This window comes from Prionailurus bengalensis, chromosome B4 (genome assembly GCF_016509475.1).
Source record: "Prionailurus bengalensis isolate Pbe53 chromosome B4, Fcat_Pben_1.1_paternal_pri, whole genome shotgun sequence".
NCBI classification, from domain to species: Eukaryota; Metazoa; Chordata; class Mammalia; order Carnivora; family Felidae; genus Prionailurus; species Prionailurus bengalensis.
Window position 1 is genome coordinate 130,136,555 of NC_057358.1, and position 26,538 is coordinate 130,163,092.

At 43.9% G+C, this 26,538-nt stretch overlaps 1 protein-coding gene across 26 annotated transcripts in view; it reads right to left on the reverse strand.

The window, feature by feature from the left end:
• The window catches only part of RBFOX2 (RNA binding fox-1 homolog 2), a 291,584-nt gene that overhangs the window by 131,116 nt on the left and 133,930 nt on the right, over window positions 1-26,538 (reverse strand). The gene's annotated exons all lie outside the window — the stretch shown is intronic.

Below are 26,538 nucleotides of genomic sequence, written 5' to 3' on the forward strand. Positions count from 1 at the left end.
TTAAGATTCTCTTTCTCTCTTTCTCTCTTTCTTTCTCTCTCTCTCTCTCTCTCTTTCTTTCTCTCTTCCTCCTTTCCCTCTCCCCCACTTGCACTCTCTCTCTAAAATAAAAATAAATGAATAAATAATAAAATATGTGTAATGAATGCATAATCATCTCAAAATAAAAAGTTTAATTAAGAAGAAACTACTTAGCCCTGAAATCCAGAATAATTTTAAGACATCTGCCAGCAGCTTTACCTTTTGATGTCACCAAGAACACTACAAAACAACTACACCTAACGTTTACGTATATTACATCATGTATGGGGTTACCAAAATGTTTTATGGCCTTTACAATGTACTCTTTGTGTTTACTAGACACATAGCTGCCTACATCATAGGACAAAATCAGATGCAGATGCCTCCTCATAACAGCCTTTCTATTTGTTACTCACGTGCCTTAAATATATTAACTAAGGGCACCCGGGTGGCTCGTTTGGTGAAGCGTCCAATTTCAACTCAGGTCATGATCTTGTGGTTCCTCAGTTCAAGCCCGACGGGCCCCCCTGACAGTGTGGAGCCTGCTTGGGATTTTCTCTCTCTCTCCTCTCTCTGCCTCTCTCTCTCTCAGATAAACAAACTTTAAAAAATTAATTAATTAACTAAAGGCTGTTGCTTTGGTATGGGCTATTAGAACTTAAGAGATGTTGCCTCTATTAATATGTTTGATTGGCTTTTTTTCATTAGGGTTTTTTGAAAATTACTTTATGAAGAAAAAAATAAGGTGATAAATTCCATTTGATCATCAGTTTCAGAGTTAAAAATTTTTTATTATCTTCAGAGTAACTCCCTTCAATCACTTTAGCCAAAACCAAAATATGAATATCAAACAAAAGATACACTGTTAGGTATGGCTATTTTACCAATTGAATATCTAATTAAGGACCAATACTGATTATGTAGAATCCTTCTAGAAAGTCTAGGTTAATACTACAGTACTTGTTACTTGCCACTTAAAACAATGAGAAAGGACCTATCACAGATACTTTGGATTCATCTTACAAAACTAAGATAACATGCACAAGTTCCTAGGAAAAAAAATATCAAAATTATGGTTTTTATGAAACTGTGCCCCAAAGTATGCTCTTACACACCACCTGAATCAAAAGAATCTAGGAAAATCAGTCCTCCAAGTTCTAAAATATCCGTGAGCACAGGAAGGAATAACTGATTTGCTCTCTCTCTTTCCCTTTCAGTCCAGCCAGACTGTCTCACGCACACTCTATCAAGCTTTGGGCCAACAATTTTAGGAATTCATTCCTACCTTCACCCAAAACACATAAAAGTCGTTAGATATGAGATGACGCAATCAACGGATTGACTCTGCGTCCAAATCCGGCCCGCTGCGTATCCCCAGTACCCACAGGGGTGCTTGGCCCACAGGCATGCACAATGAATGTATTTACTGAAAAAAAAGAAAACCGAATAAAGGAATAGACAGTGTCCTAACTCTATTTAATGGAGTGGCCTTGCACCCCCAGTGCTCAGGCACCAAGAATTCTCTCCCCAAAATCCCGCCTGGCCTATTTGCCGCAGCATCAGTACCCTTGGATTTTGGACTGGCTCGTGGATCTTCACTACTGGTTGACCTAGCAGGCGTTCCTCAACCCGGGTGAGTAACAGGCCCACGCTCTGGCTGCGATTTTCTTACACATACACGCCCTCACTCCAAATATATCACCTGGATCCAGCCCGCTGTCTCCACCTTAACTACAAACTACCAGAGCTAGAAAACATCCCATTTCACATTCGCCTTCGTGATCCGGGTTCCTTGGCCTGTACGTCTACTCCACCTGTGCTTTTCGTGGGGAAGATGTGACTCAGCAATTCTGTATTTGTTACTTTTCAGGATGGTGCAATTTCGTTTGCTAGCAGGATCTTTCTACGATGTATCCTTTTATACAACACGATAAATGACCTTTTCGGAGTCACGGTGAATGACAAACCTTGGGTTGCAGCTGGTTTTCCAGTATCTTCGGTCCAGCCCATTAAATAACGTATCTCAAATCTCAGCTGTATCGATGACCTTAAAAAATTTTTAAAGTACTAGATAAAAAAATTCTTTAAAATCAAGATTCTATTACATGTATATTTACCCTGAATTTAATCCATTGTCCATCTGCATGTCAAGCACCATTAATCACCGCTGAGCCTCCAAAACCTTCCTGTGGCACCAAGTTCACTAAATTTTGGCTAAGTCTCGACAGTGGTAGATGACAAAAGAGTTAATACATTCTTAGTATGGCTGGGCTTCACAGGGCCTATGATCCCCTGAAAATTGTGTGCAAAATGTTGTAAATATGTACATTGTTCTGGGGACCTGGTCCACAGCTTTCATTAGATTCTCAATGAGGTTCAAGACCCAAAATAAAGATTAAGAACCAATAGGCCAGAAAATTAACAGGGTTTTGAGATAATTCCTTCTTTATGGAGCTGTTCCATTCAAACACTCCTATTTTTCCTTGGTGAACAACTAATATTTCTGGTTTAGGTATTTCCCCTAAGCTCACATCCTAATCCTATCTCTTTTGAATGTTGCCCTTTGATTAAGGGACTTTTATTTTCATTTCTAAACCTCTCCTCCTTTCAGAAAACCCCAGCCCCTCCTCCTCTAAGGGCCAAGCCAGAGACCCAAATCCTAGCCCCACTGTATTCTTCCACGGCTGTGACCAACTGACAAGAAACTGTCCAGCTCCAACATTCCAACTGTCTTACTAGGGGGCTAGTCCACTGAGAGAGATCTCTGTTGTGTTTTGTTTTTTATTTAACAGTTGTTTAAACCAATCTGGCTTCAAACCCTCAAGGGAAAATCTAGGGCCAAGAATCTATTGTCCCTTTTTGGCCATGCCTGAATCTTCCTCAGGACGCCCTACATCTTTCAGTCTGAACAAGCTTTAATGACATTCTTCTATTGCAGACTTACGAAGTAGAAATCCTTTGAGTCATTCAGAGAAAATTAGAGACTTGAAATGAGTGTCTCTTAACCATGTTTAAAACCCTTGTCCTACAACACTTACTTTTATCTTCGGAATCTGCCATCAGCCCAGAAGAGCACACACAGCCTTACTTTCTGAAATGTTCATTTAGGACTTAGAAGTTTAAATATAGTCTCTCTCACCCCGACTCTGGATTCTGATTTACACCTCCTTCTCATCCCTGAGATCGTGGCTCTATGCATACAGAATGTAAATACAGACTTTTGCAGGCAAGCTCCCTTCGAAAGGTTCAAGATAGCAATCTACATGCAAAATGATAAGGATAACAGAAAAGGTGTCCCACAACCTCTCTGACATAAGACAAATAATAAAAGTGAATAAAAAACAATGGGAGTTTCTGGTTAACTGAGAACTGTAATATGGGAGAATCACTCAAATAACACAGAACCTTAGTGAAAATATCTGGATCACATTATGAACACCCATATTGTAGAGTATGTGCAGACAGTGAAGGAGACTTGGCTAGATTTATACAGAACATACGCTCTTCTGGATAAATGGCTGATGAAAGCAGGTGTCGATTTCTTCTCAAAAACAGTACGGTATCTTACGTTCATAGGCAGTGACTCCCAGGTATTTGAACTTTCAGGATTTGTTCGGAGGCAACAAGGAGTTTAATGAACTATATTCTTTTGACCTTTTACTCAGAGATGTGTGAAGGCATGTGATTTAGTCCACTTACAAACGCAATGAGAGACATGGCTACAGAGAATACGAAGTTTAAAGAAAACGATTCGCTGGGGCTCTCGGTGTATTCCAGAGTGCCTTCATTATTATTTTTTAAAATCTTTTATCCACATTAGAGTCAGCACCACTTCCCCCATCTCTTGCTTGTCTTGCTTCCATGAGTTCCATAGTTCCAAACTGTTCATTTCAAAGGTTTACCCTTCCTGTTCTTAACTTCTTCAGGCCAGGGGGCTTCCACTCGACAGTATCCTGGGGGAGTTGGTATGTTGCTACCTCCCTTGAAAGCTATTCTAAAAGGTCGCTGTTTTCCTTTGGGCTAAGTACCTGGGGAGAGACCCATGAAAGGAAACCGAACCTCGGCAGTGCAAAAACAGGTTTCCAAGACCTACGCTCTAAAGTATCACTGGGTTTCCCGAAGCAATGTGTGTCCCATGGCTGGAGGAGAGGGAGGAACAAGAGAACTGTGAAGGTAAGATAAGGGAATAAAAACAAGGAAGGAAGCTGCGAAGGCCCAGGGCAGAAGGAATGAAGTTCTGACCAGCAGTTAAGTGGAGCCCGAGACTGAGCGTAACATCACCGGGCAGCAACAGAAACACAGAAGGGGGTGAAGTCCTGGGAGCAAGGAATTATTCAACTGAAATAAAGACTGGTCAAAGCGGAGGCTGGTCAAAGACTGACCTCCTGCAGGAAGAGGTCAAGATCCAAATGATCAAGTCATAAGGATATACTGAACTAGCCTGATCTGAGCTGTTCTTAGTCAAGAGGGTTCCATGGGACAGGGCAAGGGAAAGTCTGACTTTTCCCAGTCTCATAGGAAGGAATATCATCAAACTCAAAGAAAAAGAAAATCAAGATCCAATAAATTTGTAAAAAGATACTAGCAAGGAATGGTTGAGTGATTCCTCAGTTAACCGAAGTGGGATTCAGTGTTGGGCTCTGGTCCCAAGGAAAACTAGAGTGCCACCAAGCACCAGAACAAAAAGGCAAGGAGACTAACCAATCCAGTGAGGGTGATGTTTAACCCCTGGCACATGGCTAATGAGACTCTGGACTAGTTAAAGACTGTGCTACGGGAAAGCAGCTCCTTAACATAAGGCCAGACTGAACTTTCTAATTCAGAGTAGAGAAATAAACTTGCACGCCTTCCATATCCATAGCTGGGCAGGGTGAGGGCAGACAGAGACTGACAATTTTAAGCAAGACAGTGCACTTGAGTTTAAATCCTTTCAACACCTACTAATGAGTACCTGATATGTATTCAGCTCTGCGCTAAGTGCTGGAACACTGAGAATTCATCCCATGACTATTTACCATAGGGCTGCTGTTAGTATCTGGTGTGTTAATGCCCGTAAAATGTTTCATATAAAGCCTGGCAAATGGTAGGCATTCAAAAATCGGCAGTGGCTCATCAGCATCCTTATAACGATCACTGCCATTATCACAATACCTATCACCAGGTTGTAGGGATAATAGATTTTTAAATTCCAGAAGAAACAGCTTTGAGATGTGCATAATTTGTTGCCAAATGGTTTCTTGAGACTGTGCCCATCAGACCGAGGATTTATATTAAAAGTAGGACAAGACCTCCCCCCACTCATGATCTAGTTTCTACAGGTCTTAACTGACACTGTTTCTGGCAAATTTTCTCCATCAGTCATGGAAACATTAGCACCAACACAGTCTCGCACCCATGTCACCCATTTTTTTTTTTTTACATCTTGTGAAGCTCACTTCAAAGTTTGTTGCTGACATTCACAAAAGGAGAAAAGCCACTGAGACTGCAGAGCAACCACTTTCAAATGCCAAAGATCAAAAGGGAGAAATCAGGGGGGGACAGCACAAGGCCCTTCCTTCCCTCAAGAATAAAAAATACATCACCGTCGGGGCACCTGCGTGGCTCTGTTAATTGTGCGTCCGACTCTTGATTTCGGCTCAGGTCACGAACCCAGGGTTGTGGGATCGAGCCCTGCACTGGGATCCCCACTGACTGTGGAACCTGCTAATGATTCTCTCCCCACCCCCCTCTACCCCCTCCCTGCTTGCTCTCTCAAATAAAGAAAAATTTAAAAATAAATACATTACTGTCATCATCAACTCCTATAAACACTTAGAGGCCTTAGTAAAAGCATACACGAAAAACAACATCCCTAGCCTCCCCAGGTAAATTTTATGAAATAACACTGTGAGGAAACTTGCCTAGCAAAGGGCAGCGGACTAGAGAAAAGCAAACCAGGTATGTTCTAACGTGACTAAAAAGCCATTGAATTTAGAGTAAGGTTAGTTTAAAGGTTTGCAGTATGTTTAACAGAAAGAAAATAAAACGCTCCATCCACATGCTGAACTTCTAGTAAACTCTTTAAGTTCTTAGAAAATACATCCAATTCAGGAAGGAGTAAATGGAGAGAAGGCAGAACACGAGACATAAAAATACAAAGAAACAAAAGGAGAGAAAAGGAAGGGTAAAAACAGCAAGGACCAACCCTAAATATACCAGAGAAAGAGGAGAAAGTGAAAATGGAACTAATATTGGTTGAGTTCAAGTGAATCATAACTACTGCCCAGTTCAACACCTTTGCTTCACCAACGAAGAAACTGTGGCCACGGGCGGTTGAGTAGTAATTTGAGTTTACATAGCTAGATAATGGCAGGTCTATAAAGGTGGTTAATACACAGTAAATACTCAAATTTTTGTTGAATTAAAAAGGCAAGGGTGATGGTCTAAATGTTTGTGCATCCCTCCCCTCCAAAATTCTGTGGTAAAGCCCTAACCCGCCACTGTGGCTGTTATTAGAACACAAGGCCTCTAAGGAACTACTTACTTAAGGTTAAAAGAGGTCATGAGGGAAGTTCTTGATCTTATAAGATTAGTGTCCTTAGAAGAAGAGACAAGGAGAGCTTGCCCACACATGCGCCCGCACATTCTCACTCTTGCTCTCTCCCTCATCACACGCATGGAGAGGAGAGAAGGTCGTATGAGCACACAGGGAAATGGTGGCCAACTACAAGCCAAGAGAAGCCGCCTCGGGATGAAACCTACTTTGCGGGCACCTTGATCTTAGACTTCCCAGTTTCCCGAACTGTGAGAGAGAGATTTCTGTTGTTTAAGCCACCTGATCAGTGGTAATTTGTTACAGCAGCCCAGCAGACTAAGACAACAGGCACTGAAGTCCTTTGGCAAAGTATTCTAAAGGAAAGGTTTTAGCTTATTTGTTGAGCCTAAAATATATACACGCCTTCCCCTCTTTTCTTTTCTTTTTCTTTTTCTTTTCTTTTCTTTCCGTTAGAGAATGAGAATGGAACCACTGGCTAGGTGGAGGTAACACTTCCAAAGGCAAAGTTTCCCTACAAGGTATCTACATATGTCAACTTTCAACCAACTAATAAATGGCCAAAACTTGATTCTGTACTCAGGAAAGTAACATATCCTTTACCTAGTCCCAAACGAGGCCCCACCCACTGCAAATAACAAGTGCTCAAAGGTGTGTGTGCTTGCAGCCTCCACCACAGAGAAGCAGACTGCCGTTTAGAAAAATCTGACCCAGTCGCAAACACCCTTTCAACTTGGCTACTCTCCCCCAACCCCTTCTTGTCCCCTTGCCTTGACGTTTTTTTTTTTTTCCGGCCTTGACTTTTTTTTTTTTAATTTTTTTTTTCAACGTTTATTTATTTTTGGGACAGAGAGAGACAGAGCATGAATGGGGGAGGGGCAGAGAGAGAGGGAGACACAGAATCGGAAGCAGGCTCCAGGCTCTGAGCCATCAGCCCAGAGCCTGACGCGGGGCTCGAACTCACGGACCGCGAGATCGTGACCTGGCTGAAGTCGGACGCTTAACCGACTGCGCCACCCAGGCGCCCCCGGCCTTGACGTTTTAAATTTTATGTTATACTGGCAAAACACAGAAGAAGTTTTCACTATCAGCTTTTAAGAAATCTGCCTAATATATTTTGTTTGCTAAATAGCAAAAATAAAAGTAAAGAGTTTTAGGGGCACTTGGGTGGCTCAGTGGGTTAAGTGTCCAACTCTTGATTTTGGCTTAGGTCATGATCTCATGGTCGTGAGACTGAGTCCTGCATTGGCCTCTGTGCTGACAGCACTGAGCCTGCTTGGGATTCTCTCTGTCTCTATCTGCCCCTTCCCCACTTACGCTTGCTCTCTCTCGCTCTCTCTCTCTCTCTCTCTCCCTCTCTCCCCCACAAAATAAAAAAATAAACTTAAAAAAACAAAAAGAAAACAAAGTAAACTCTAACACAATTTTTTTTGTTAATAAAATTTTTGTTAATAAGTTTTTCTGATACATTTTTTATTATGGTTAAAAATTAGTTTACTTTTGGGGCACGTGAGTGGCTCAGTCAGTTAAGCAGCCAGCTTGATCTTGCATTTTGTGAGTTCGAGCCCCATCCAAAGCCAATTCGGATACTCTGTCCCTGTCTCCCTCTCTGTCTCCCTCCCCCACTCATTCATGTTCTCTCTCTCTCTCAAAATAAATATACTTAAATTTTTTTTTTAACGTTTATTTATTTTTGAGACAGAGAGAGACAGAGCATGAACGGGGGAGGGTCAGAGAGAGGGAGACACAGAATCTGAAACAGGCTCTAGGCTCTGAGCCGTCAGCACAGAGCCCGACGCAGGGCTCGAACTCACGGACCGTGAAATCATGACCTGAGCCGAAGCCGGCCGCTTAACCAACTGAGCCACCCAGGCGCCCCTCAAAATAAATATACTTAAAAAAATTAGTTTACTTTTTAGTGAAAAGTAGTGAATCTTAAGGGTTCAAAGGAAAATAAAAGTTATTGGAAAAATGCAAATTACCAATATACAAAAGTTGCACTTTTAATTATGCCTTTTAGTAGTGTCCTTTTCCAAAGCAGTTGCCAGCAATTACCACGGACTGGAAAACTGATGAGTGAGTGGGCTAAATATATAAAAAACAAAAGAGGGGCGCCTGGGTGGCTTAGTCGGTTAGGCGTCCGACTTCAGCTCAGGTCACGATCTCACGGTCCGTGAGTTCGAGCCCCGCGTCGGGCTCTGGGCTGATGGCTCAGAGCCTGGAGCCTGCTTCCAATTCTGTGTCTCCCTCTCTCTCTGCCCCTCCCCCATTCATGCTCTGTCTCTCTCTGTCCCAAAAATAAATAAACGTTAAAAAAAAAATTTTTTTTAAACGAAAGAATAAGAAGAATTCAGTTTATAAATATGAAGGGAGATACTTAGCATTTCTAATGTCTTAAATTTGTCAATGAAATGCACCCAGAAAAAAAGATCGTACCAAGAAAAGGGAGCAAAAGGAATTCTGTTCTCTTATGTAACATTTCTTAGGTAATACTACACGACACCTTACAGATGAAAGCCCCGCTGAGTCTCAAAATAAAGCCTCTTTAAATGGACGCCTATCAAGTCCATCTTGTCTGCTCTAAAAAAAAAAAAATACAGCCAATATACACTCTGCCTAAAATTTACATAGTGGGTCATATTCTGAAAATGCATTTTTATTTCAACTGTTTAGAACTCTGGTCACATTGCCCCATTAAAGGAAATGCACACACATTTAAATGGTGGCCGAATTTCCAGACCAGGTAACAAGAACTCAGTGATGACGTAGCGGGGGTGGTGGGGAAGAACGCTTGAGTAACACCAACCAGTAACAGATCTAAAATGCCATACATCTGAAATAAAAATCAACAGAAAACAAGACAGTTAAAACAGCAGCAAATTACAAATAATGCCGATGTAATTAAGAAATACTTTTGATTTATTTTTTACATGCAAAATCATCTTGCATGTTGTTTAGGAGAGAACAAATTTAACTCACTGACAAAGACAGTGGAGACACCCATGGAGATTTAGGGAAGAAGTAAGACTTTCAAGGGTTTTAGTGACTGATGCAATTTTTTTTAATGTGGCTTTCTAAAATATAATTTGTTTTACTTTAACCCCTACAACATTTCCATTTTCCGCAATACAAATATCATTAAGACAGAATGCAGCAGAGGCTGATCTGAAACCTCTCCAAGGCTGGTACCATGAAGCTCGACTGATGGTACAGTATAGACCCCCAAACACACACAGGGACAAACGGTCCCTACTAAATGAAAAAAAGACTAAATGACAAATACAAAGAGAGTTCCACCCTACAAATTCCTATAGTTACTAAGTATTCCCTTGTTAATGAAAAAGTAACAAGTAGAAAACCTCCGGAATTTAACACCCATTTGACAAATATTTATTGAACGCCATTCACTATTCCAGACACTAAGGATACACAGCAGTAAATAAACCAGACATCTCTATAGGAGAGACAAGTAGTAAAAAAGATGTTTTTATGACATGCTAGAAGATGGCAGGGGCCATGGAGAATTTAAAGAAAAAAACTGAAGAGGTTAGTATTTGGGCAAAAATGTGAGGGAGACGAAGGCGACAGACACGAGGGGTTCTGGAGGAGAGCATGACAAGCATGGGAACAAGTAGAGAGTGCCCGGCACATTTCAGGAACACATCAAGAAAGCCCGTGGCTGGCAGACGGGGAGAACAGAATACAGAATGGGACAACAGGGGGAGATGGGGATCAGAGAGGTACCTGGGAGCCAGCTCAACAGAGCCTTGTAGGGACTCTGGCTTTTCTTCTGAGTGAAACACATTGGTGGAATTTTGAACGTGATCAGATGTATATTTTAAAAGGGTCATGACAAATGCTGTGTACAGAATAAATTATTTTGGGGCACCTGGGTGGCTCAATCAGTTGAGCATCCGACTTCGGCTCAGGTCATGATCTCACGGTTCATGGGTCCGAGCCCCGCGTCGGGCTCTGTGCTGACAGCTCAGAGCCTGGAGCCTGCTTTGGATTCGGTGTCTCCCCCTCTCTCTGCCCTGCCAACCCCCAACTCTGTATCTCTCCCAAAAATAAACATTAAAAAAATTTTTTTTTAAAGAATAAATTATTTTGAGCCCATGGTAGAAAGCAGGAGACCAGGTAAACCACGCAAGAAAGGAAGATGTACTGATAGGAGCAGTAGAGCTAATGAAAAGGGATGGAGTCAAACTTATTTTTGAAAGGCAGAGCTTAAAGGATTTGCTGAGCTGATGAGGGAAAAAGAATCCAGGGTGACCAAGGTTTCACTGGCCCAAGCAACAGAATTATGCATTATCAGAGATGAAAGCAAAAACAAAAACCTTTAACTATTGCATTTAGACTATGAAAGTATAAGAAGAACCAGAAGTCCATCTGAGATATATTTAGAACCTGGACTCAGAATTCACAAGATGCATATGTTCCAGGTTGAGGCATGATAGTTGATAAGCGATGAAACTGCGCTCAAAGGAAGTGGCCTTTTTGAGGTATACATGCTTTCAAAACAGGAAAATAGGGGATAAAAATTGAGACAGTGCGTATCCGTGAAACACCTATTTGGAAGATTCAGATCTACACAGGTAGAGATCTACAAAAGGAACAAGGGCAGAACAAAGGGTCAAAGGCAGTACAAGCATGACAGAGAACTTAAATCTCAGGGCATAAATATAACCAGACAATTCTGGAATAGGTTTGGGATTTGCTTGAGTACTACTCGGTTAAAAAAAAAAAAAAAAAATGCTTGCCTTAATTTGCTTTCTTGTTAGGAAGAATAGGGTTGAATTTCAATGTATTTTCACAGATGGAAAGGAAGAGGAATCAAGAGCACATTATTTGGATTTCAAAGAGATTCGATGATTCTTTCTGTCCTACAAAACAAAACACCAAAAAACTGTTGATGTTCTCAGCTCAATGTATTCTCAGATGTTAACAGATTCAGAAGGCCCTTGTCTAAAAACAGAAACAAAACCACCTAAAATGATCCTACACTGTTAACAAGGCTAACGAAGTGGTAGACACATTGATAAGAGAGTTAAAATCTATGCTTGCCAAAGATTACAAGATAGCCTGTGTCTATTTTCTTTGATGTGACTGATATTAGTACAGTGAATGCTTTCAGTTGACAGGAAAAGTTTCCATTACAAGACTGCAAATTACTAAGACAACTCCTCACACAGCTAGGAAATGAGCTTGCAGGAATACAGAACGAAGGAGAGAATGTCTACCCTCGACCATAAGCACAGGTCTCAGAGAAAAGAAAGATAGAGGATACAAAAGGAAAGCATAAAATACGGCAAAAAATTAAAAAACAAACACAAATAGCATCCAAATGTGATTTGTACACCATTATAAGGGTGATACAGAATTAGCTGTATGAGTGCATTTTTTTCTTATTTCTAATAAAGTTGTTTTTCACTATCATTCTTATTTCTTAAGTTAATCATAAGAGTTAAACAATATAAAAGATCAGAGAGTCCCCTGGACCCAGATGATCGACGGTTTTGGCTATCTGGCCTGGTTTTAAGTGAAAGCTCATTCATTCCATGAGGATGGATGAAATCACTAAATGAGAGAGAATCAAGGAAAAAGTCCAAAGACCTAGCCCAGAGTATTATGGCTTTAAAACAGAGAAGTAATCACCAAAGAAGTAAGAAGAAAACCAGGGAAGTGTGATGTCCTGAAGTCAAGTACCCAAAAAAATGCATCAGAGGGAGGGAAGGATCGGGGATGGTATGTATGTTCTGCAGACAGGTCAGTGAACATGAAGACTGAGACCTGGCCACTGGACTTAGCAGTATGGAAGTTACTGGTAATCCTGACAAGAGCCAGTTCAGTGGCATGGTGGCAATAAAAACCCAAGTGGGTGTAAGGGTGGATGAGTGGAGAAGAAGTGATGTAAGCAAGTACAGATGACTCTACTGAGTTTTCCTCTAAAGGAAAAGAAATTAAGCAGCAGCCAGCAGAAAAGTGAGGTCAGGAGTATTATTTTTGAATGGATGAAGGAACAGCTTAGTTGCATTGTTAATGAGACTCATCTAGTAAAGACAGAAAACCCGATGACCTAAGAGAGAAGGGACAGAATTGCAGAGTCCAGGTCCCAACCGGGCCAGCAGACATGGGACCCAGTGCACAGCGGGTGTGAGCCTCATACAGGAATGCGACTGGTTCGTGTACAGTGACAGGAGAGACCACAGGTTTACTGCTACGGACAGGAGATGGGCACGTGTGCTGATGAGAACTCTCCTGATGGCTTGAGTTTTCTCACATATCCTCTGGAAACGCCAAGATCCGAAAACAGAAGCCGAAAGTTGATTGTTCAGCAACAGGTGTGGCCTTCTGGGGAGCCCGGCAGAAATGGCACGGTACCCAGGCACCTTTCTCTCCTGCCCTCTTCTGGTTTCCACTACTGTGGTATCGCTTGTCATCTCCAAATGGCATAACCACTTCTTCAGAAGGAAGGGGGGGAATGGGAGACACAAGGAAGTCACTGGTCCACGGTGATTCAGAAATCTAGCTGGGCAAAAGCTGGAATCCTTTATTAGGTCTCAAGGTCGGGGGCCACAGTTCTCCATGGCTTGTCAGAGTCATCCTTCCAGGGGAGGCAGCGTGCGTTAGCAACTTAGCGGTTGGCTGGGCCCGCTTCCTGCCAGAAGACTTTGGGCGGGGGGGGGGGGGGGGGGGTTCAACAGCCTCTTTTCATTTTGTTCTGTTCCCTTTCCTTTTCCATTGCAGCTGCAGTAGGTCTCCTGCGACTCTCGATGAGATTCACTGCATTAGACAAAAGCTATATCCACAAATATCTTCAAGATAAGCCCTTCTCTGCCTGTGCTGCTGCTAACACGGCGAGAAGCCCTATTGTGTGACTGAGGGATCTTCTGTGTGACTGTTAAGGCACCACCTTTGATTATTCCGGGGTCTTAACGAAAGGTCTCACGGTACCATCCGCAGCTTCATCTTTAGACTACCATTCTCTCCCGGCAGTGCCCTTGAACTGACCTTTGCAGGAACCCATGTCTTAAATTTGCCCATCATTGCCAGGTGTAATGCCTGAGAATCTCCAAAACCACCAAGCCCTGGCTCCTTTTGTTAACAGTCCTTCCCTCAATGTGTTTCTCTCCTCTCACACTTGACCCGCAGCAGCAAGACGTAACCATGGGGCACCTTCAAGGTCTTGCTTGGAAGTGTACTTTAGCCAGATCTCCCGGTTCGTGGGGCAGGAACACACGCTGCTTGCTTGCCACATAACTGCAAACAATAGTGTTGCTCAACTTTCTGCCCAAACGGAATGAAGATCTCCTTTTCTCCAGTTCCCTTTCCTTTAAACCCTCAAGGCCATCTCCTCAAAGTCCCAAACTTCACAAGTAACATGTGCCGGGTACCCTAATCTTTCACTAACGGTTCTCGAAGTCCACTGCCCAGTTCCCAAGTCACTCCCACAAATTAATTTCTGCTAGGGGAGCAGCACGCCACTTGTGGTACCAGAATCTGTCGGCAGTTACCTATTTCTGGTGAAACAAATCAACTCTCGCCACACAGCGGCTTAAAAAAAACCCCATTTATTATCTCCTAAGTTTCTGTGGATCGGGAAGCCAGGCGAAGCTTCGCTGGCTGGGTGCATCCGGTTCGGGGTCTCCCACAGGCCGCGAGCAGGGTGTTGGCTGGGGCAGCAGTCATTCCGAGGCTGGACTGGCACGGCTCGGCTGCCAAGCACACTCACCGGGCTGTTGGCAGGCCCAGGCCTTGGCCCTGGACACCAGCTCCTTGTCACGTGGGCCTCCCAGCAGGGCTGCTCAACACGGCAGTTTGCTTCTTCCGATGGAAGGGCTCTGCGAGAGAGAGGGCTAGAGGGGCTGGCATCCAAGGTGAAAGCCACAATCTTCTGTAACCAAATCTTGGAAGTGACATCCTGTCACTCTTGCCATATTCTAGTAGTTCGAATCGAGTCACTAGGCTCAGCCTACACGGAAAGGCAAGGGTTGACACAAGGGCATGACTACCAGGAGGTAAGAATTACTGCAGACCATCGCTTCTCGGCCTTTTGGCTAAGATCAAGGGTAGAATCACTGCAGACCATTCTGGTTTATCGTAGACTAGCTGGTTACAAGTCCCCGGCTACAGGGCCTGACTCCTGCTTCTGCGTCAGAAGCTGTAATAGGAACATGAAATTATAGTTGTGAAAGGACTGGCCTCATACATAGGAGGTACTCGGGAATTTCTTTTCGCTTCTCCCTTCCTATCCCAACCGTCTTTAACAATCCTGAGAATGTCTCTGGCACAGGATGTGATCTGTAGACACCCAGCGCCAGAGAACATGGTATTGAGCAACACGCAGAAATAAGATTTGACTTTTAGTGAGTCCAGGAAACTTATTTGCAATAAACTAAATAAACTAAACAAGAAAACAAAAGGATAAACACCCAGAATAAATGAACGACAGCAGAGGAGAGCATCTACAAAAGCGCCACTGCTCTCCCTATACGTGTGCCCCCCACCCCGGCATCTGCTTTTAAATTTAATGTTTGTGAGATTTTCAGTCCAACCGCAGCAAAAAATAGATTGCTTTTTATCTAACTGGCAATTACAAGTGCAATAAAGAGAATAAAGCATTAAGGATGTTTTATTTAGGGGCACCTACTAGGTGGCTCAGTCAGTTAAGTATCTGACTTTGGCTCAGGACATGAACTCATAGTTCAGGAGTTCTAGCGCGGAGCCTGCTTGGGATTCTCTCCACCTCCCTCTGCCCCTCTCCCACTTGTGTGCACTCGCTTTCTCTCTCTTTCAAAATAAAGAAACTTAAAAAAAAAAAAAAGAATGCTCTTATTTAGATGCCCATTCACTTTTGAGAAATAGCATTCAACAATGTGACTGGTAAGTGATATGATTCCCATTTTATAGCAGAGACAACAAGGGGTATAAAGATCATGTGATGTGTTATGATCACACAGCAGGTTAGCAGCTGAGCCAGGAATGGAACCATAATCAGCATATGATGCAACACACAATGAAGCTACAATCACTCATTTCTGATGGTCATGGATGTGGTCATCTGGCTAAACAGTCAGTGAGTAAAGGGCTCATCTCGCACTCAGGAGAAGTGACAGTAATTTTAAAGAATGAAAGGTAGGCTTTGATTTATTTAACGTCTGAATTAATGATCTAGATGCAAAGAAGCAAGTAAAACACCAAATGAGTGCATACACAGTACGTGTACAGAACTCTACAGATTCAAGGGGAATCAAAAGCCAGTATTTTAGTTGGGTACTTTGCTGCATACACAGTTCATTATACTAAGATTATCTAATTAACCTTTCTACCGGCATTGCAGACTACCTGTTCTCTGATGGCCTCACGTTACAAGGACTATATGTTATCTCATTTAATAAAAGTGAGGGGTTCTGAAAAAGCATGTGTGAAGGGGAGCAGCGGAGGACATTAATTCCAAACAACAACGCAGTGCTTGAAACCAGACCATGAGTTTCAAAAGCCACACATTTCCAGAACCAAGAGGAGAAAAAAAGGAGCTAGTGAAGGAAGATTATAACTCCTAAAATGTGCTTCATTCATTGAGCAAGGAAACGAAGGGACCTGAGAAAGCGTCTGGGAGTCGCAGGCTCACCCCCTCCCTCCCTCACAGGTGTGCTCTGACCACAGTGATTTTCGAGGCCTGCAAACAAACAACTTAAAACCTGCAAAAACACATTATTTGCTTAACTGGTTCCAAATTTATTCCCTTAATATGTAAGTTTTTTAACAACACACGCAATTCCATACTCTGGTTTAAAACATGACAAAAGACACTTGTTTAAGGTTAAATGCCATATCAAAACAAAGAGTCTTATAAATCATACCTAGTAAAACAGGCAGCTTCCTTTTTTTCAACGTTTATTTATTTTTGGGACAGAGAGAGACAGAGCATGAACGGGGGAGGGACAGAGAGAGAGGGAGACACAGAATCGGAAACAGGCTCCAGGCTCTGAGCCATCAGCCCAGAGCCCGACGCGGGGCTCGAACTCACGGACCGCGAGATCGTGACCTGGCTGAAGTCGGATGCTCAACCGACTGCGCCACCCAGGCAGCTTCCTTATACAACTGCAAGCTTCCCGTATGCATTCTTCATGGAGGAGAGAGACAATAAATAAACAAACATACAGCAAGTCAAAGAGACGGTGGTAGGTGCTATGGGGAAAACAAAGGTGGGAAAATGGGGCAAAGCTAGGCAGAGAGGTAGGAATTACCATTTATATGGGGTGCTCCTGATAACATGGAACTGAGTAGAAACTTCATGCAAACAAGGGAGTCTTGCTGCTATCTGGAGAAAGAGCAGGGGTTTAGGCAAGTGCTAAGGCCCGGAGACAAGGGTGTGTTTGATATGTTCAAAGACAGGCCAGGAGTGTAGAACATAAAGTCAAAGACTTAGCCAAGGGAGCCAATCATATAGGGCCTTGTAGGCCAGCCAAGGGCATCTGACTTCTCTGAGTGAGATAGGAAGCTAGTGGAGAGTTTTGGGCATGGGAACAACATAATGTGACATTTAAAGGGATCTGACTGCTGACGGCTGTGTTGAGGACAGACTTCAGGAACAGGGTTGGGGAGAAAGAACAGAAGCCAGAAGGCCAGTCAGAAAATTATTATAATAATATAGATAAGACATCACGGTGTCTTAGGCCTGGGTGAAAGCAATGGGGCTCATGAGTAGTCATCAAGCTTCATGTTCATTGTGGACACCACACCTTTCCTTATGCCAGCTTTCCATCTGGCTTGTCTCCATTAGTCTGGTAGGATCTAATGTAAATTACACTTCCTAAGAAACCTTCCCCCAGTCAATCCCATCTTCAGTGACGCCCCTTTTCCTCAACTCCTATTGACAACTTTCCATACCACCCACGGACTGTCGTCTTTCCTACAGTTATGCATCTACTTAGCTTCTGTGTCTCTTTAACCTCATTATCCTTAAGAAAGAAAATACAACTTTTGGGATCCTCATTTTGCTACATAAAATATTCAATAAATGTCTGCTGATAACAAATTGAATCATTTAGAAATGACTATCCCTCTAGAGAAATTACCATACACTCACTTCCTGCTTAAACTGTCAAAGTCAGAGATGCCTGACACAGCTGTCCCAAGGAAACCCCTGCCCATCACCCAGGCCACACTTCACCTCGAGCTACAATTCTAAACAGCTTCTTACTGAGCCACAAGTAGTTTCTCTGGACCAATGGTTTTCAAAGTACAGTTTCTGAACCAGCAGCATCAGCATCACCTGGGAATTTATTAGAAATGTAAATTCCCAACCCCAGACATAATGCGTCTAAAATTCTAAGGCCGCGTGGGTGGCTCAGTCAGAAAAGAGTCTGACTCTTGATTTTGGCTCGGGTCATGATCTCACGGTTCGTGAGATCGAGCCCTGAGTTGGGCTCCACAGTAACAGCGCAAGGCCTGCTTGGGATTCTCTCCCTCCCTCTCTCTCTGCCCCTCCCCTGCTCATGTGAGTGCTCTTTCTCAAAAAAATTAATTAATTTAAAAAAACAAAAAAACAAAAAGCCTCTGGAGGTGGGCTCAGTGATCTGTGCAGTCTGATGCACTATAAATTTTGAGAACTACTATGCTGACTTAAAGGTTCAACTAATTACTCTGTTTTTCCAAGAGGTTTCCAGAACGATTCCATCCTGGCTCACACCCTCATTCGCCTCAACCATCATCAGAAGTCAAGACTTCCAGATGGCTCATTCCAGAGAGCTTCACACATCTGCTCCTCTGATCGTATCACCCACTCGGCCCACCCTAAAAGTCAAGAGCGATCTAGTCAAGCCCTAGAAGTCAAGAGCGACCTAGTCAAGCCCTAGAAGTCAAGAGCGATCTAGTCAAGCCCTAGAAGTCAAGAGCGACCTAGTCAAGCCCTAGAAGTCAAGAGCGATCTAGTCAAGCCCTAGAAGTCAAGAGCGACCTAGTCAAGCCCTAGAAGTCAAGAGTGACCTAGTCAAGTCCTAGAAGTCAAGAGTGATCCTCAGTAGACTCTCCTGTATACTGGCTCTCTTCTCTGTGATGGTCTGTTCACCTTTCTGCTCTAAAGAAAACCTGACTGCCCCTCACAATACTGCTTCTTCTGCAGCAAAAGCTTTTCTCCCACCCCTTACATACCTCAGTGGGGGGGGCAAGTAGCCACCTTGAGCCCCATCACCATATACCCTCGGACCTTACAGGTATCCGCCTCATTTCCCAACAGTACTTCCCAAGCCATTTCTCTTCCACCACCCTAACTACAGGTCCTTTGAAACAGAGATCACCTCCTCAAGCCCTGGCACATGGCTCCCTCTCTTCTCTCCTTTACTAGCCTTATCCTTCTTGACAACTTCAACACCCGCCTAAGGTGACTCACTCAACACTCCGGCCTCCTAGCTGTGTCACTGTTTCAATGTCTTTAGCACCAGCTATTTTTTTTTCACCACTTCACCTCAGCACCCACCTGGCATCATATCGGGGCACTGTCTTCACCAGTAACAGCACCATCTCCGAACCTGTCGGGCACACTTGGAGGACACCACCCTCACCCTCTCAAGGCTGCTCACTCCAGCAGCTCTCCCACGCCGCATTACTCCAACCTCCTTGAGACCTCAAATCTACAAGTGGACCTACTACTTTTCCACTCCTCCTCCTCCTCCTCACATTCTTACTTCCCTCCTAAGCCAGTTTACATTCGAGGGTCTAACACTATACACAGCCCTTTTCAAAAGTCTTAATTCCTGGGGAGCCTGGGTGGCTCCGTCGGTTAAGCGTCCAACTTCAGCTCAGGTCATGATCTCACAGTTCACGGGTTCGAGCCCTGTGTCGGGCTCTGTGCTGACAGCTCGGAGCCTGGAGCCTCCTTTGGATTCTGTGTCTCCTTCTCTCTCTGCCCCTCCCCTGCTCACGTCCTCTCAAAAATAAATAAACATTTAAAAAAAAAAATCTTTTTTTAAGTCTTAATTACCTTGCCCCTTTTTCTCTTTGTCTAACTCATCTGACGAAATCTCAACTCCTGATCAAATGCAACACCTGCTTACTCCTCTCTTGCATCTAAACGGAAGACTGCTGGATAAAAATCACCCAACTGACCTGCCAGCACTCACATCAGGTTTATGACCACAGATCTGAAGCCTATCATACCTCGCTGGTACACTCACTTCCCATTTTGTGAGATGACCACTGTTTCACACCGTGCCCTCTCTCCACAAATCTGCCCTACTTCTCCGCTCCCTACACTGCCATTTTCAGCTTTGTTCATCTTCTATCAAGAAAGCAGGCACAATCTTAGGACTCCCTCTTCTGCCCGAAAACAATGCTGCCAGCCTACCCGGCTCTAAACGCACACACTCTGCCATCCTTCCTACTAAAAAGGAAAAATTGCTTCTGGCCCTATCTAAGGCCAATCCCTCTTCTGTGTGCTGGGTATAACATACTCTGGTCCTGCAATTAGCTTTTCTTTTCAGCGTCCTCGATTTCTCCCCTCTACTGGCTCTTTTCTATTGACATAAAACATGCCTGGATATCACCTATCTTTTTAAAAAATCTTCCCTTGAGCCCACGTACCCATCCAGTCCCTGCCCCAATTCTTTGCCCCACTCTAAACAGTCACGGTCTCAACAGCCTCACCTACCAATTAACAACTCAGCCTATTCCCACTGGCTTTTTTATCCACATCATTCCAACTGAAAGAGCTCTTGCCAAGTTCACCAATAACCAACATCCTGCCAGGCCCACGACAAGTTATTTGGTCTTAAACTATCCAAACCCAGCACTTTCCTCTCCAGAATCTAGGCTATCACATACTTGCCCTGTCTCCCTCCTACCCTACTCAGTTCTTAGTACCCTTTAGATCTCTACTGAAATGCGTTGGGGCTTCGGCACCAGCCAGATTCTCTGGTGATGTTTTCTCCCAGGCTTTAAATATGCAGAGATGAATCGCAACCTTACCACCCTAACTCACACCTCTCCCCTGAGCTCCAGACTCATATCAAATTGCCACTGAACTTCTCCACTTGGATGGTCTAACAGAGATTTCAAACTCAACAAGTCCAAACCATAAACACTGTTTTTCTGTGGACTCTGTTCTGTTGTAAGGATACAGCCCATCCATCCTAATTCTTCAACCCAAAAGCTGAAGAACCCAGATTTCCCCTTTCTCACCACCCAGACAGGCCCTCCAGAGTCTAAGCTATCACCCCTTGCTTCCACCTACAGCAAACAGCTTCCGGACTTCCCTTATCACTTTCCCTAAAGGAAGCCGCCCTCCTGCTTAAAATCTCCCATTACCTTCCCAACTTAACCAAATCTCTATCCTGGGGAATGATCTGGCCCCACCTACCTCTCAGTCTTATCTTCCTACACTCTCTTTTCTCTTTGTTCTCCACACTCCAACCACACACCCCCTCTTTCTGTCCTTTGAATACCCCAAACGGGTCTATTTCACCCTAGTTCACACATTCAACGTCCTACTTGCTTACATGTTTACAGGGTTTTTAAAAATTTTTTTAACGTCTATTCATTTTTGAGAGACAGAGAGAGACAGTGTGCGAGTGGGGGGAGCAGCAGAGAGAGAGACACACACAGAATCCAAAGCAGGCTCCAGGCTCTGAGCTGGCAGCACAGAGCCCGACACGGGGCTTGAACTCACTAATTGTGAGATCGTGACCTGAGCCGAAGTCAGACGCCCAACTGACTGAGCCACCCAGGCGCCCCACATGTTTACAGTTTTATTTTCCCAGTTAAAAAATACAAACTCTTTATGGGAAAGAACTTTATCTTGTTCATTCTCTTTCCCGACCCCTGGGAAAGCCATCAGCACACAGTTGTCATCAGTAAATGTGTTAACTACCAGCGTCTCGTATTATTAATATAATCTTTTGCTTAACCTCTTACAGTTTTCTGAGATTTAAAATATGCATCAAGCCAATTTCACCCACAATATAAATATAAATTCTCCAACAATAACAGAAGCCTCTTGGCTTCTATTCAAGCATTCGACTCTTGATTTCAGCTCAGGTCACCATCTCCCAGTTCGTAAGCTCGAGCCCTGCGTCAGGCTCTGTGCTGACATGAAGCCTGCTTGGGATTCTGTCTCTGCTCTGCCCCCATGCACACACACACGCACTCTCCGCCCCCCTTCAAAATAAATAAGCTTAAAAAATAATAATAGAAGCCCCTAATTATCTTTCTAAAATATACAAATCTGATCCTATCTGATCCTGCTTAAAATCCACCAAAGGTTCTTTACTGGCATAAACCAACAAAGGTCTTAAACTGTTCAGATCATCAATCTCTACAATTTTACATTTTCACCCACCACGATTCCACTCATTCCACACATACAAGCCACGTGGAATTACATGCGGTTCCCAAACATACATCCTTTCTCACCAATCTATCCCTTTTTAGAAAATCTGTGACCCTTTCTACTCCTCACCCACTCTGCTTGCCTGTTTCCTCCTCTTGCTTAAGACTTCTTTCAACTCCTAGATGCTATCAGCATATTTCAGTTCTCTCTTCCTGCCACTCTTTTCCCTTAATTTCCTAGTGTGCTGGTTTTCCTCCCACAGAACAAGGTTCTGCTCTCCTCTCCGGAACCTTGTTCCCTGCTTCGAGGGTTGGTTCGTCTCCTACCAGGCATTAATTTCTCTTCTTGCTTCTACATTTTCTCCCATTTTCTAGGCCATCCTCATACCTGCACACAGCTTCAACTACCACCGCCTGCAGATTTCTCCCAAGTTGATGGCTTAAACCTCTCTCTTCCCTTGTTTTTCCAGACCTAGGTGGCCAACTATCTAAACAGAATTTCCCCTTGAACATCTCAAAGGAACCCCAAAATACTAATTCCAAATCAAACTCACTATCCCCGACCTCTTCCTCCCCAACCAAATCATGACACCTGCCAATTTCACCTGCAGCACATCTCTCCTTAGGTCTGGGTGTCCTAGCACGGGCCACCATTACTGCTCTCGGCCACTTACACGATTACACACCATCACCCCATTTCTCTCTCTGCACTCTTACTCCCCTCTAATCTCTCTCTTTTCAAAAACAAATCCAATTATCGACTCCACTTCAGCCTACTCTCAATCCTACTTAAAATCTTTTAATGGCTTTTCACTGCTAAGGATCTAGTCACAGGATCTGGCCTCCAGTGTTATCTGAACTGAGCTGTTTCTACATTTTGTGATAACTCAATTTACCATCCAGTCTTGTTTTTTCACTGTGGAGACCAATTAGAATGGCAAAGTTGTGACCAAAAGTGAGCATTAAAATGTTAGCCTGACCGTCACCTGAACGATAACTGGTTATTATTACCTTATATTTGCTTCACGCGTAATAGTTTCTAAAAACCTTTAACAAAGATTACTTCCTAATCTGTCTGGTATTACCAGTCCCATTTCAAAGACCAGAAAACTAATGCTAGAAAGGTCAGACGCTGGCAGATGGCTTCATTGAGACCAAACACTCTGTCCTCTGACTCAGTCTGTCATGTCCATGTTTTAGGATGAAGCCATCAGTTACTGAGACTTTACTTCTAAAACGGAGGGTACAGTTTTCTGAGATGACACCATGAAGGTTCCCCAAACCACCACCTTCTTTTCACAGCCTGGGAAACCAAGGCATGTGCAGGTAAGTAACTTGTCTCCAATAATTAATGGGCATGGAAACAGAATTCAGGGGGACTTATTTTCATTTCTCTAGTCTAGCCCAGATCATGCTAGAACGGCGGTGGTGATAAACTGAACGGCACTGAACAAACAGAAGATGGGAAGCATGGCGCAGTAAGCTCCGAGGCCAGACAGACTGGAGTATAAATGCCACCTCTGCCGACTCTCAGCTGTGTGACTTCAGCAAGTTTCTAATGCTTCTGCTCTCCCAGCTGTGAAATGAACAATGGCCAGCTCCCAGGTGTGCTGGGGACTGAGCGAGGTAGATGCCTAACATGTATGTTACCGCTCAATAAACAGTTAAAGTAAACGAACCAAACACATCAGCTTCTCCCGAAAAAGGATAGTGTAAAGAGAACTGACAGCCACGGAGTTGGAAACAGATGGGACTGAGTTTCCACCTCTGCCATTTACTGTCATGCTTGCTCTGCTCGCTCGCTCTGTCTCTCTCAAAAATAAATAAAACATTAAAAAAATTTTTTTTTCTTAACGTTTTTCTATTATTGAGAGACAGAGAGAGACAGAGCATGAGCAGGGAGGGGCAGAGAGAGGAGGAGACACAGAATCTGAAGCAGGGGCTCCGGGCTCTGAGCCATCAGCACAGAGCCCGACGCAGGGCTCGAACTCACAAACCCGGCGAGATCATGACCTGAGCCGAAGTCGGACGCTCAACCGACTGAGCCACCCAGGCGCCCCCAAAATAAATAAAACATTTAAAAAAAGAAGAATATGGGTGAGAGAGCCTGGGACCAGTCCAGCTAAGATCAGCTCAGACCAGGAGAACACATCCTAATTTCTGGGAATTTAAGTAAATGGTCTATAGTTTTGTTTACGGCATATAAATTGTACGCTCATCAAACAAGTAAGTTCCCTCACTACAGGAATTATGTGTCTCCCTTCTTCCCTCCCCTCCCCCTTCGCCCCACCCTCCCTCCTGTGTTAGGCCAAGAAGAGGAGACCCAGAATAAAGGAGGTAAGGAAAGCTTAACAGGATCGTACCTGAAAAAAAAAGTTGAGAAAAAACAACGGGGATGTTCTCCATCAGGAGGCAACTTTAATGAGGGTTCTCTAGTCACAAGTACTTAAAATACTGACCAAGGGGAGACTCTTCACATGAAACTAGTTTGTGTTTACCATCGTTTTCCCTACACAAATTCAAAGGCGTTCTTAACATGCTGGGGGAAATGCTCTGGGGTGGTGAGTGGTCCTGTCCACGCAAATGTGCAAAGCAAAAAGTTACTTACTGAACATCTACTGTGTGCCACACACCACGTTAAGCACACTTCTTAGATGATCTCAAATTCTGACATTAATCCCGCATGAGGTATTATTTTCCCCACGGGACAAATGAAGACACCGAGGTTCAGAGAGGTTAAGTAATTTGTTTACGGCCACGCCACCAGAAATGGCAGAGGTGGGATTTAAACCCGGTAGAGTCTCTAAAATGCGTATTTTGGTGCCATACCATGTTGTCCACTGAGGCTACCGAGTTCTCTAAAAAGCAGGGTGACTCAACAGTTAAGTGGGGAGAAGATCTGGCCAAGAGACATGTACAGAGAGCACAGGACTCTACCTTCGAGTTCTGGACACACAGAAGCAAACGAGGAGCCGCGTCTCACTACACAAACCCAAATGCTTGGATGAGCTCTTTTATTCTTCAGCTCTACAGGTTCTAAGAATGTCCATGCCACTCAGAGGTACTGACAAGTGAACACGGTTCAGGAATTTTTCCAGAATCCCGAGAAATGGCACCTGTAACTCACGACTGGTATCGAACCAAGCAGGCAACAGAGGTGATTACTTTTCACAGATTTCTCAGTTTACCAGGACCCAAGCGTTCTTGCACCCCCAGGTGTCCTTCTGGCACGTATACTGCTATACAAACTCACTTCACAGACTCCGAGCATTACAGGAGGTTCTATTATCTCGTGGATGTAAAAACTGACGCTCACATCGGTTACATGACTGCCCAACGTTGCACGGCTGGGCACTGGCCTAGACAAAACTCTGCTCTCCTATTCCCTGTCCGATAAATTTTCCCCACAGGACCTCCTCAATGCCTCCCCGCTTGATGCTTGACCACCTAGATGGCCCTCTCTATATCTGGGTGTTATGTAGCTATGGCTCCCTCTGGACATTTTCACCGAGTTCAACAAATGTGTGGGGCACTGGGATAGATGATGCAGATAATAACAGAGCTGACACACATTTCACCCTCCGGACAGTGCTACGCAAACTTTCAGATGTCACGGCACATACAGACAGTTGTAGTGGTTTTGTGGCACAAAGTGGCAAATGAGAATGCATGTGTCCAAGTGACCAGGGGAATCCTAGCCCCACGTGGCTGCCACAAGGGCGGAGGGGAACAGGTATCTTGGCGTGTGTGTATCTCAATCCAACATATGGTACTCTGGTTGGGAAGCTCTATTCTAAGGCTGAAAAGTACAGGGGACTGAGAGAAATTTACAAATAACTGGCAGCACAAAGAAAGCAACTGAGGAGACAGTCATTGTCTGCCCTCGTCAAACATAAATGAGCAGAAATGAGATGAATGCAATTTGCTTCCTTTCATAACTCCTCTTCCAAACGCATCAAGACAGAATAACCCATCCTCTCGTCAACAGATAGGTGATCAGTCCCACCGAGAAGGCTGCAGGGACCCTCGACACAGATGCCTAGCTCACGGGGAGCTAAAAACTACTTAAAGGATGGAAAGTGTGTCAGCTCTTTGACTTCTTACAAGCGCTAGAAAAATAAATCAATAAGGGGAGGAAATTACATTTCAAGGTCATATTCGAATACGAAGGGAGAAGGAGGAAAAGAAGTCCCTCTAACACACACACACACACACACACACACACACGCCCTCTGTGGCCAAGCTCCGTCTCCATAAACCTAGTTAAAATTCTGCCTTCTGATATTTATAAATTTAGTCTGTCTGAGCCAAGTAGGTTTCTGCAATTCCAGATATCTAGGCTGAAGGGCAAAGGGCAAAGTGAAACTTTCAAAAGCTGGCTCGTGGCCAAGGGCATCACATCCAGGAGGCTCCCTTAGCAACACACAACAGCTGTCTGCTCAAGAGAGGGCGCCGCCATCTTTGCAAGGGGCTATAGATGCTCTCATTTTCGCAACTACAAGTAGCGTGGGTTTTTTTTTTTCTCGTATCGTTGTCCCTGTCATCCCCCTAAAAGTTATCACATTTCACAACTTAAAAACCCCTCCAATCCCAGTAGATTTCTCTCCATCCCAAGTTACAACGCCGCAGTGAACAATAAATTCAAATAATGTGAAGGT